Source organism: Apis laboriosa, unplaced genomic scaffold, assembly GCF_014066325.1.
Source record: "Apis laboriosa isolate Shangri-la unplaced genomic scaffold, ASM1406632v1 scaffold69_cov144, whole genome shotgun sequence".
In the NCBI taxonomy this organism is placed as follows: Eukaryota; Metazoa; Arthropoda; class Insecta; order Hymenoptera; family Apidae; genus Apis; species Apis laboriosa.
The window spans coordinates 1,466,483-1,479,572 of record NW_025224165.1 but is presented as its reverse complement, the minus strand read 5'-3'; the positions used below and the strand labels follow the sequence as shown (position 1 = coordinate 1,479,572).

At 22.1% G+C, this 13,090-nt stretch overlaps 1 protein-coding gene across 2 annotated transcripts in view; it reads left to right on the top strand.

The window, feature by feature from the left end:
* The window catches only part of LOC122719043 (forkhead box protein O), a 334,732-nt gene that overhangs the window by 183,712 nt on the left and 137,930 nt on the right, over positions 1 to 13,090 (top strand). The window lies entirely within an intron of this gene.

Sequence of the window (13,090 nt, the reverse complement as noted above, 5' to 3'; positions counted from 1 at the left end):
TGCATTAAAAATATGTTAGATTGCTTTTAAATTGTTAATTGTTAAAAATTGATAATTTGAAATGATAATTTTTTTAATTTGTAATCAAATGAGAAATGTATGAAATGGAAATTAAGGAAAATGTTAATAAATTTGAATTTGACAATATATTTTGTAAAGTGCTATTAATAATAAGTTTTTGTATAGTATTAATTGTATATTATCTATAAATTAGTAAAAAGTAAAGCAAAAAGTGTTATCTTTTAAATTAAAAAATTAATATGATTGTAAAATATTTTAATAATTTTCCTATTATTAAATATTTATTATTGAATAATTATAATATATATTATTATTAAATCTAATTTTATTAATAGCACGGTATCATAAAATTATAAAGTAATCTATATAATTATTTTTTTAAATTTCAAATTATATTTTAAAATTATAAAAAAAGTCAACTAATATACATAGTATTGTTCTATGGATTTTTTATTATCTACAAATCTGTTAATCTCAAACTAAAATTTATAGATTTTTTTGTTGTTCATAATTTATAATCAATGCTTATATTCTTTCATTAATTTAATGAAAATCAACTTAAAAAAGAAATTTTTAACGATATTACTTTATATAAAATAAATTATAAAAATGATGATATGAATAATTAATAAATAATAAATTTTCTGTACGTATTAAAAACAATTTATTAAAAAAATTTATTAAAAAAAATTTTATGCGAACAAATCGATGATTATAGTATTATTCTTTATTATAAAATTTCAGAATTAAATTAATAATTTATACAATTATTCTTGTGATAACTATAAATAACAATTCTTTTAAGCTTATGATATAATATTTATAAAAAAATTCGTAGACTTAGGAATTTTTTTTAAAGTTATGATTATTAATATCATTATCGCTAAAAATTAATATTAATTACAATCAAATATTCCGTATATTGATAATTTTGTTGTTCGTATAATATCGTAATAATATTGATAACAAATGAAAATAATTAGAATTCCTTTATTTTTATTTAAAATCATAATTAAAGATATTGTTAACGATTTATGGAATAATGATATTCTATTGATTTATTGACATATCCAAACTATCTAAATTAAAGAGTTCAGAAATCACTATCTATTGATTTATTGATATATCCAAACTATCATTAAGATATTAATAATCATGAATAGAAATGGCTTAAGTAGACTATAATGTAATTTTTTTTTAAATAAAGCCTATTAATTTTTATTGCAACTTATTACAGATAACATTTCTATATGATATATACTCATATTAATATTTAATAATAACTTTCAATAAAAAAAATTATAACTTAAGTCATTTTTATTTTAATATATTAGCGATATTACCGATATATCAATGAGATATCGATAAAATATATTCATAGTCTCAATTCTAATCTCTTTTTTTTTTTAAATCATGTACTTTCTACACGATAGCATTCCTACTTATTATTGATTTCTTTCCTTATTTTTGAATTATTTCATATTTGTTGAGATATTTATTTCCATTCCAGGCGAAGTCTAACAAAAGAATTTCGCCAATTTATAGCCAGTAATTAGCAATAAAAAATCAGAAATTCTCGTAAATAATTACTAATTTCTCTTAATTTCATCTTTTACAATATGAACATGTACAATGGCTGATAATAATATTCGAATATTCTTTAAAACTTTTTCAAAGTGGACCAAACAGCTTGAATTTTTTTTTGAAATGTTAAAAGGATTAATTTACAAAATAATGTGTAAAAAAATTAAAAAAAAAAGTTATTATTGGTCAGAATCGCGAAGAAAAAAATAAAACCACGATTTTTAACTTCTTTATCTATAAAAAATATTCTAGCAACAAAATAGACAATTATTAAACAATTGTTCTTATTTAACCGACCGATCAACACGATGTAAAACAATTAAATTTTTCATTGTTGCGTCCGAATTTACAACGCATGCGATGTGGCAATATCATATTTGTCGATTGTATTGTTTGAGATTAATTTTCTTTTTTGTTATATTGCATGTACGACAAAAATACACACAAATGCATGTCTGTCACAAAAATGTAATAATTTTACAAATTCATTGATTTATTTGAAATGTAAAAAGTGATCGTATTAAAACTGGGCATAGGTATGATTCAATGATTTTTATGAAAAAATCAAAAAAATGTTGATAGGATATATCTTTTCCTTTGAGACGACAAAAATACACACAAATGCATGTGTGTCATAAAAATGTAATAATTTTACAAATTCATTGATTTATTTGAAATGTAAAAAGTGATCGTATTAAAACTAGGCATAGATATGATTCAATGATTTCTATGAAAAAATCAAAAAAATGTTGGTAGGATATATCTTTTCTTTTGAGACTTTCTTTTCGAGAAATCAACTTTAAAGAATTCGCAAATTAAATATGATTTGATTTAGATCAAGTATTTTCTTAAATTTCTCTTTTGATAAGATATTATTTATAAACATAGTATGATTAACACTAGAACAATTAAAATGATAGATTTCGTATTTTTTATTTTACGATATTGAAAATATGAAAATGTTTTTGGCAAAATTAATATTGTAATTTATTGAGATAGAAATGTAATTATATATATTTATTATTGCTTATTTTCATGACATCACTTTAACTACAATCATTTATATGTAAAATAGATACTTAAATATTACAGACCAGTTCTAATGTTAAAGTAATATAAAATATTCTTATAGATTATTTGCTTTTTATTGTTTATTACTAATTTAATTTTATTTTTTTCCCGTTGTTGCATGCATAACTTTGCTTGACAAATTAAAAATAACTAAAGAAATCGTAATGCATTATTGCTTTTTAATTTTTTTAATTCTTCAAGAATTTTGCATATTCTTTTTATATAATAATATATAATATACTTTATTATATGTTGTTTAACACGAACAAAGAAATTAAGAAGTTTATAAACTCTAGTTCAGATAGAAACTGTCGATAATAGAATATATGATAATTAAGTCATTCAATTTGCGAATTTTATCAATCTTTAAAATCGATTTTAGTTTCAATTCATTTTATATAAATTGATAGATTTTATAATCAGATGTTTTTATGTATCTTTATTTATTTAGATATAAAAAATCCAATGATATATATATTTTCATAGAAAAATTTTAGATTTAAATTAGATTGGGTTAGGTCAAGCGAGGAATAAAAGGAATTTTTGAAGATTAAAGATATGAATCGAATTGACTAGGGTCAGATTATATCATTTAATTGTAGCGTTAATTTTGAAATTAGTGCAAACATTTAGATAATTGAGATTTACTAAAGAAATATTAAACTTAGATGTGTAAACATCCGCAAGAATAGATTTTCAGTGATTAAAAAAACGTCAATGGGTCAAATGATGCAATTGCAATAGATCCATTTAAGAACTATTACAATTCATCAAACAACAATCCCAACTTTTCTATTGAAAGCTAAACGAAACGTTTTTATAATAAAGAAATGTAATAGAGAATTTTTATTTTCTGATTTTTTGTTTCACAAAAGATATTTACACTTGATATTATTATTGATGTTACGAATGCTACTTTGTTCATAAAGATCATATTTTATTTCTCGAAAACGAAACTTTCGAAAAAAAAAATGTTTTATCAATTTTTTTCTTATTATTTTTTTTTTTTTTTTAAGCAAAATCATCCCCTATTCGATTATACTATGATTACCATTCCACTATATATACTATATATATATATACTATTATATAACCAATCAACGATATTAATCAGATAATTTCGATAATAGTTTTGTACGACATCGTTATCTAATTGAAATGTAATATTATTCTTTTCTTTATATTCAAAAGTTTCAAATTCTCTGTATCCGTTTGAAAATAAAAAATAAAAAAAAAAAATTCGATGAATTTTTCGTTGACATCTTTCGTCCGAAGTTTATTAAAGAGACATTCTTAATTTAGAAAAGCAAATTAAGCAATTTAAAAGTTGATTTCGAAAAGGATTTTCGATCAGTGTCTTGGATGGACCTATTGATGTTTGGCCTATTGAGAAATTACTACTAACAGAGGAAAGTTGGGAAAACAAGTAGACGAAAGAAAAGCACGAAAGAGTTTTCGATCAATTATTTACACCTATGCCATGATAAACTTTTCAACTTCTCTTGATCGGCCGCCTCTTTTCTATTTGCTGATATTTCAACCGCGATAAAGAGAGAAGGAGGAAGAGAAGGAGAATAAAACCGGGACAAGGTCTGGTCCGAGGTTGAAGTCGATAAAGGAATCTATTACCGCAGAGGAGAACGTGGACTGCCGAATTTCTCAGATTACAATATAGTGTTTCTTTATCTGGCCGAGGAAACCGCTGCTCTCCTCTTTTGGAGCCGGACGAAGTCAGCGACGAGGAGTTTCTTTCTCGTGGGGAGATTTGTGGGTTTTCGCGAGGAGACTTTATTGGAAGCAACATCGCTGACGTCGGTTGTTCGCGTGTTAATATTAATTACCTTTGTCTGATATACTTTGCCCACGGTCGCCAGGGATCGATTTATATCGTCGAGCGTGGCAAACGAGTGGTAAAAAAATGTCCGAGTTTGAATTTCTTCTATTATATTATTGCTTCCTTTGAGAAAGATTGTAAATGTTAATGGTTTCATAATATAAATGGTAATATTCATTTTGTAAAACGTAATTACAGGGAATGATATATTGAAGAAAATAATAGAATGTGAAGAGTGAAGAATGTTTTGCAAATTAAAGTTTACATTGCTTGTAATTTTAATTTATAAAATGAAACTTGATAAATTTATATTTTAAAAATATAAAATATCGTAACAAGATTGTACAGAAAACATTAAAATATATAATAAATACATAATAAATAAATATTATTTATAAGTTCTATTATGATTTTTTTTTATATTTAGAAAATATAAAAAATACTTTGAAACATGAGTGAATTTGAAGATATTTGTGTTTGTAAATCAGAATAATCTAATTATGATACAATTTCAATAACTTGGAAATGATATACATAAATATTGAAACTTAAAACTTTAAATTGATTTAACACATATATTATGCTAATATATATTAAACAATTATTAATATATTACATAATTTTATATTAATATTTATATTTTATATTTATATTTATATTAATATTTTTATATTTATATTAATATTAATATTTTATATTTATATTTATATTATATATTTAATATTTATATATATTTAATATTTATATTTATATTAATATTTTTATTATTAATATTTATTCATATTTATTCATATTCTGTCTTTCTTTTTTATTCTATTGTTTCTTATTCTATTTTATTAATTAAAAATATATAAAATTTTAAACAAATTCATTTACATTTTACAATTCATTTACCATTAAAAATCTCTATGAGATGCAATATTGCATCTCATATCTTACAATAATATTAAATTTTATTTATTATGTAACGTAACAAAATCTTATTATTACTATAATAATAAATTAATAAATTTTATATGAACAGACATGAACTATAGTGAAGAATTCCGAATTCAACCAGTGATATTGATAATATTGTTCAAAATATTAGCAATAATATTTCCATATAATTTTACTATATTTTCAATCCTTCAATTTTTTCGAGATATAATCACTTTCATTTCCTGTTTTTCTTTTTCAGAGATAAATTTTTAGTTTTTTGAAATATTTTTATGCAATCTTTTCTGTGTAAGGATCCTATACGCGATTAATAATATCGTCACTTTGTCAATTTTGGAATAATTAGTAATATTGGCATTATCGATTGCAACATCGAAAAGAAACAGAAAATGAAAGTGGTGAAAGAGTACGAGAAAAAGTGAGACACAAAAACGTGAATCGGACGATCATCAAAGACGGAAACGACCCGAGTGGAACGCATCTGGTAATACCGTTTTCTCGGTATCTGAAAGTAAGGAAATGGAGAGGAAACTGATTGGAGCTGTTAACGTAAATACATGAATCGATGCTCGCGATCGGAAATCGGGATTAGCGAATTGGCTCACTGTTTCTCCCTTATATCCACTTCTACCATTCTTTCTGTTATTCCCTTTTCTCCCTCCCTTCCTCGGTGTCTTCACCCTTCCTCTCTCGCTCTACCCCCGTGTGCCATCCGACGATTGTCCTTTGCCGTTCATTTTTCCACCTCTTCTCCTTTCTTGTCTCTCCCCCCTCCTCTCGGCTCATTCGAGAGATCTACCCTCAGTCAACGTTGCCAGTTCCGACAGTCCCGGAATTGAACGTTCGATCTTGCATTTGGCTGCCAGTCTGGATTTCTGATTTGAGTGGTTGCAATCGGGCGGAATCCGGCTCTCTTGTACAGCTTGCGAGTCTCCGGCCGAATTAACCGAATCTTCTTGTCGCAGAATTACACGATATAGAGCATTGTCTATTTCCCCGGTGGATATCTCTCTTGGCGTTGATCCCAGTCTTTAGAAAAATGCGTTTCTTCTCTTTGAGCTAGTTTTCTTGATTTTTCCAGTTATCGCGATTTTTGGCTTTTTTTGTCGGTATTTTGGAATATTTTTAAATTCATTTCACGTCCCGTAGAAATTTTCTTTTATCTTTAGATATCTTTTTATTTTACTTACGTACAATTGAGTTTTTGAGAAAATGATCTAGGATATCAGACGAATAAGATGAATGTAAGATTGATAAATTGATAACCATAAATTTTGTTAAAAACCATGAGATTTATTGAAGAAACTTTGTTATTATTATGAATAAAAAAATATATGTTTTGTCGAGTAAATAAAGACTCAGAATTAAATATTTTTTAATATAACATTTTAATATATTTAACTTTATTAACACAATAAACATTTAAATGTTATACTTAATTTATATTTAATATTTTGTATAATTTATATTTAATATTTTTTCGACAATTTATTTAATTTATTATAAGAATTCAAAGTTAATATTTATTATAAATTTCACTAAATCATAATAGTTTTGTATCATTTATTACAAAATAAAAATTTTAAAATAATTTGTGTAAATTTTATATTTTTTTCATATTTCTATTTGTATTAAAATATGCGTATACAATAATTATACTTCATTTATATCGTACAAAAGTGTATAAATATTTTATCTTTAGCAAGCTTTTCACCTGTAACATCATCGTGATTATTAATTTAATTTATGGTAATTAATGCATACACTGGTAAAAATTAATTGTAGATAGGTCCACGTATAATTTTTGGATTTTACTTTGGGAATTAAATTAAATCTACCAGTTCGATGATTCATGTCGCGACAATCTCATCAATTTCATTTCTCTCCATACAGCAAAATTTTTAATGCATTAAAAGCAAATGGAAAAACGTTGAAAATAATTACTCTATCTTTTTTTCTGTTGTCATCTTATAATTTGACTAAATATTATTCTTATAATATTAAAATTCTTTACATTATGCATTATTATTTTGTCATTTGTATAATATTTATAAAAATTATTCAGAATTAATGAGTTAACGATACTTTGTTATTTAATTCCTATTGCGCTTCAAAAACTACAGTATATTGACAGAGAAAAATCAGTTTTGAATTAAATCGCCACGCACAGAATGAAAAATTAATTAAATTACCTTATGTAAACATTTTATATCGAATAAAAATAATATTTTGTAGCAAATAAAATTTTTTATAACTTGTGCAATTAGAGAGTATCCTTTTATTATAATAATTTTTTATAATAAGTTAAGTGAAATCTTATTTTAATTTTTAATACCGGAAATAAGTATATTGTTAAATTTAATTCTAATAATTTTGTCTTATAGAAATAATATAACTTATTTCTTTTTGTTTTTCTTTGTATTCATTTATTAATAATTCTTCTGCAATATAAAAAGACTATACAATATTCTTGTCTTTCAATAGATTTTCAAAAGAAAAAAAAATAATATTTATTAAAATCTGATTTTTAATTTCGCAAAAGAATTCTAATTTAAAAATAACTTGTATCGAAACCTTGCAAAACTTATAATTTTTATTTTTTTCTTTTTCTTTTTTTAAAGAATATTATTGTTTTAAAAAATATTATTGTATTCTGTCAAAATGATTTTAAAATTTTTAATCAAATCAACATCCATATTATCAATAAAAAAGAAAATTTAAAAAAAAATTTCATAACGGTTATCTTTCATTGATTTTTTAAAATAATCTTAAAATAATTTATCATTTTATCAAAACGCTTAATTATAATTTCTGCAGTAAATCACTTAGAAATATGCACATCTCTATTATTTCTTTACTTCTTAGTCATAGAGTACAATGTTTTAAATGCTTGATATATAAATCAAAATAAAATATTATTCTTAGAATATTATATTTAGAAATTATAATTTATTTTAATTTTTAAAAATTATAAATGCTAATTAAATTATATATAAAGCGAATATAAATATAATTTTGTTATTAATCGTATAAAATTTGATGACTAAATGTTTTGCATGTTTTAATTCAGCAGATTTAATTGTACTGAATTGTAGATAGATCCATAGATCCATTATTTAAAAGTATAATTACTTTGTTTATAATTTCTTATTGATAATTTAAATATATAATGTATAAATTGTTCGAATTTTTTATTTTAATGATACCATAATATTATAATTCTTAATTTTCTAAATTATATTCACCATGAGTCCATAATTTGCCACAAAGATTCATAATTTAATTTTTAATGATATCATTATATAAATAGAAAAACATTCTTTAATATTTCATGACATAAAGGCAATAAGAATCATGAAAGAAATATATATTACTTAAAATTTTAATATTTTAATCATTTATATCATTACATCATTTATATCACATTATCAATAACAAATTAAAAAATAAAAAATAAAATAAAAAAATATATACAAAACATTTAAAAAATTAAAAAAAAAATTTGCATTTGACAACAATTTTCGATTTTTTATTATGTAATAGAGAAATTGATAGAATTTATATTCATGAACAACGTTAGCAGAAAAAATTCGTGACATCATATAACTCTCTCTCTAAATATTACTTTCAATTATAAAGATAAACTGGTGTATTGGCCAAAAAAATCATTTATATTATTATATATAAAATATATTATATATTATTATATATATAATAATATTATATAATAATATATATTTATATATATATTTATATATATTATTATATTATTTATATATCATTTAAATAAGATTATATAATACTATATAACAGTAAATGAAAGTGGAGGCTATTTCTTTTCGTATTTTTACCTTTAAATCATTATGTCTGCTTTCAGAACTTTCAATTAGAGAATGTGGACTTTATTTCCTATATTACAATATTTTTTTAATTCTTTCTTGCTGTTATTCGTTCTATTTAAATAGATATGAAAATTTCAATCCTGTCTTAATTATAATTATAATTTTCTATTAAGGAAATATTACAATTTTTCTAATTTATTATTTTACAATATATCAAAAATTATAGTAGAACATCGAGAAACAAAGCAATTTGAATAATCTTGTTTTTCGATATTGAATTAATAAGAATCCATTAAAATTCTCTCATATTTATCTCTCATATTTATTCTTTTTTTGTATTCGAATTATATACCCACAATGATTAATCATTTCATAATTTAAAAACAACTTGCGAATTTAAAGATTATAAATGAAAATCAATTATTTATTGATTTTTTTATTTTTTATAATCATGAATAATTAAACATTTTATGTTTTAGAGTTGAATATATATATTATTAAATATTATATATATTATATAATATATTAAATATTTTATAAAAATATTATATTATAAAATATTATATAATATTTTATAATTAAATATTTCAATGATTTAAAAAAAAATAGACTTATTGAATTTGTATATCTGAAAGTGAAAATTGACTCGTTGTATATATTTATATTAACTCGTTATATATTAAAGAAGATACAGATAAATGAAATTTTATTTGAATATAGTATATTTTAAAGATAAAAAATAGTAAAAATATTTTTTTAAAAGATTACAACTTCATTAGAAGAAATATTCTTTCTATTTAGCTTATTTTGAAAATGCTCAACATTATATGTTATAATAATGTAAATCAAATTATGATTATTATTAATCTACAAATTATATTATATTTGTTGGCGACTTGTCGATTATATAGAGAAAATAGCTGAAACAGTAATTTAAATAATTGAACAATAAAATAGGATCAAAAAGTATAGAAGATTTAATTTGTTTTTCATTTAAATAAATCTGGAGAAAATGTAACAAAGTTATGGAAGATTTTTATATTTTAATTTAATACTCTACTTTTGCACTAGTTTTGTAATTGTATTAAATAAAGTATAATTAATGCATTTATTTAAAAGCAAAAAGTATTTTTGTTAATTTTTACCAATATAAAACTAAACTTGAAATATGAATTTAGAATTTCAAAATAAAAAGAATTTATATTTTTTGAAAATGTATTTGCGTTTCATTCAAGATAATGACTTCTAAAATTATAAGACTATAGAGAAACAATATAGATTTATTTTTTTTTAATTATTTTATAAGAATGAAAATGTAATTATTGATAACTACATTTTCAATTTAATTAAATATAATGATCTCTAGCCCGAAGACAAGAAGTATATCTATCAATAAGGAAACGAGTGATTGAAATGACATTATATGTCTGTTATTTCGACATATGTTTTCATTGTTTTTTATTTTAATAATTGAAAGCAAAGAATAGAAAAAAAAAATAAAATAATTAACAGAAACTTTTATTTCAGATCTTATAAGAAAATCTAATTATTACTTATATATTAGTTCAATTGGTGCAATGCTATTAAAATATAAAACATTTTGCAAACAAAATATTTAATTGGAAAATAAAATATATTTTCATTAATATAATAAAAAAAGAAAAAACTTAAATTATTTCTATATTAATTATTCGTATTTATCACTTTAGAAGTCAATATTTCTTGAATTTTTGAATTTGAATTTGAAGTTGATAAATTCAAAAATATTATGCGTTTATTACATATCTGCAATTCTCACTTAAATTACTATATTGAGAAAGTTTTGATATGATCAATATCTTGAGAATTTTAAAAAAAAAATCCATTATATAAATAGATATTATAAAATGCACCAAAATAAACACAAATTTATATTTAAAAATTATTTGTATACAAAGAAATTTTTGTCCATCAAGCAATCGAGTATTTCCATTACTACATTAGCGTGTCAACAAGAATTTTTGATTTCACTATATATGAACACCGAAATGTAATTGTAAAACTATTAATTTTTTACAATTACAATTACAGAAAAATTGATCGTTCAAAAGTAATTACAATTTCTAATTATAATTCTAATAATTGACTTGTTTAAAAATGACAATTGTAATTTTTGATTAATATTTTTTTCAAAAGATATAGTTATTATAATTGACATTAATCATTATAATTAGTATATTATGACTAATATTTGTCAACTTCGAAAGTGGAAAAGTCTGTTATTTAACTAAATCTATAAATATATATATATAATAAAATGAATAAAAATCCATGTATGAAATATAAAAGGCCTCTTAAATATACATTCATGGCTGATTTATATGAAAAGGAACTGTTGTCATACATCAATTTTGGCCATTGTGCGACTTTAGGTAGATAGAATACAAATATGTAAGTATTAAGCAGCTACGTGATCGATCCTTTATCTATTGTCCGACGAATGCTTTTTACGAAATTAACCTCGTCAATGGAATTGAATTTAATGTATACCAAGACGTTCGTGTAGATTGTGATGGTTTTGTTGACAGTCTTGGTCGATTGCTTGTCCATCGCTATCTACATAATTATTTTAGAATATAAAACACAAAATCATATTAAAAACTACAATCGAATATATTATATAATATATAATATGTATGTCATAACATTGTTAAAATCAAAGTCATTGTGAGGATCGTTAAGAAATTCCAACTGCTTTTGGAAAAGTCTCAATAAAAATAAACTTCAATTTCTTATGGTTTATAAAAATTGAATTGAATATATTATGAATATGAAATTCATATGAAAAATTTTACAAAATTTAATTAATGGTATCAAATTCCTTTAATTATATCATTTAAATATAAATTAAATATAAATTAAATATAAATATTTACATTGGTTTATAATATTGTTTATATAATTTAATTATTAAATAAAAGTCTTATTCGCAAAGTATAACTATAGTTACTATTAAATTGTAATATTATATATGTGTGCATATGTATATTAAATACAAGATTATATTTTAATGAATCAGAAATTTACAAAAATTAAGTGTAAGTATATTTTTATTCTGTAAAAATTTAATTTTTACATTAAAACATCATTTAAACAAATGATGTCACATTAAAGCTATTTTTCTCGTGTTTTGAACGATAAAACAATTTTATTTTTTTTCTTGAAATATGTTTAGCACCACAACCATGATATATGTGGAATGTGCGGTTTTTGAGTGTCCGCAAACCGCAACTTTATTATCTACTTCTTTCCCATAAAGAGGAGTTCTAGAAAGATGGTGTACTGACAAGACAAAAGCCACATCCTCCGCATTAACAAACCTTTGTTTCCTTTCATCCGTGTTTACCGCAATTTGACTGAATTTTTATTATTATCAGTATATTATATCATTTTATGCATCTTTTATACTTTATTTGACATATTTTTCCTTTTGTTTATTTCAAAAGCTTAATCAGGAAAAATAATTTAAATTCATTCAAATTTATTTTTAAATTGTATTCGTGTGTATTTTAAAATATCTAAAAATAAAAAAAAAATTTTGTAATTTTAGTGTTTAATTATTGTGTGGCCGATTAATAGTTACATAGTCAATACACACATATTGATACAGGAATGAAGCGTGCAAGAAACTTCAGAAATGATAGAAGCCCATGGGTGAACATGATTTAAAAATGAATTCGATGACAGTGTACCTATCGATCGTGGACGGGCTCGGCAGCTCACTCATCTTTATGCTCACGTGCGAATGAAAAATTAAAGC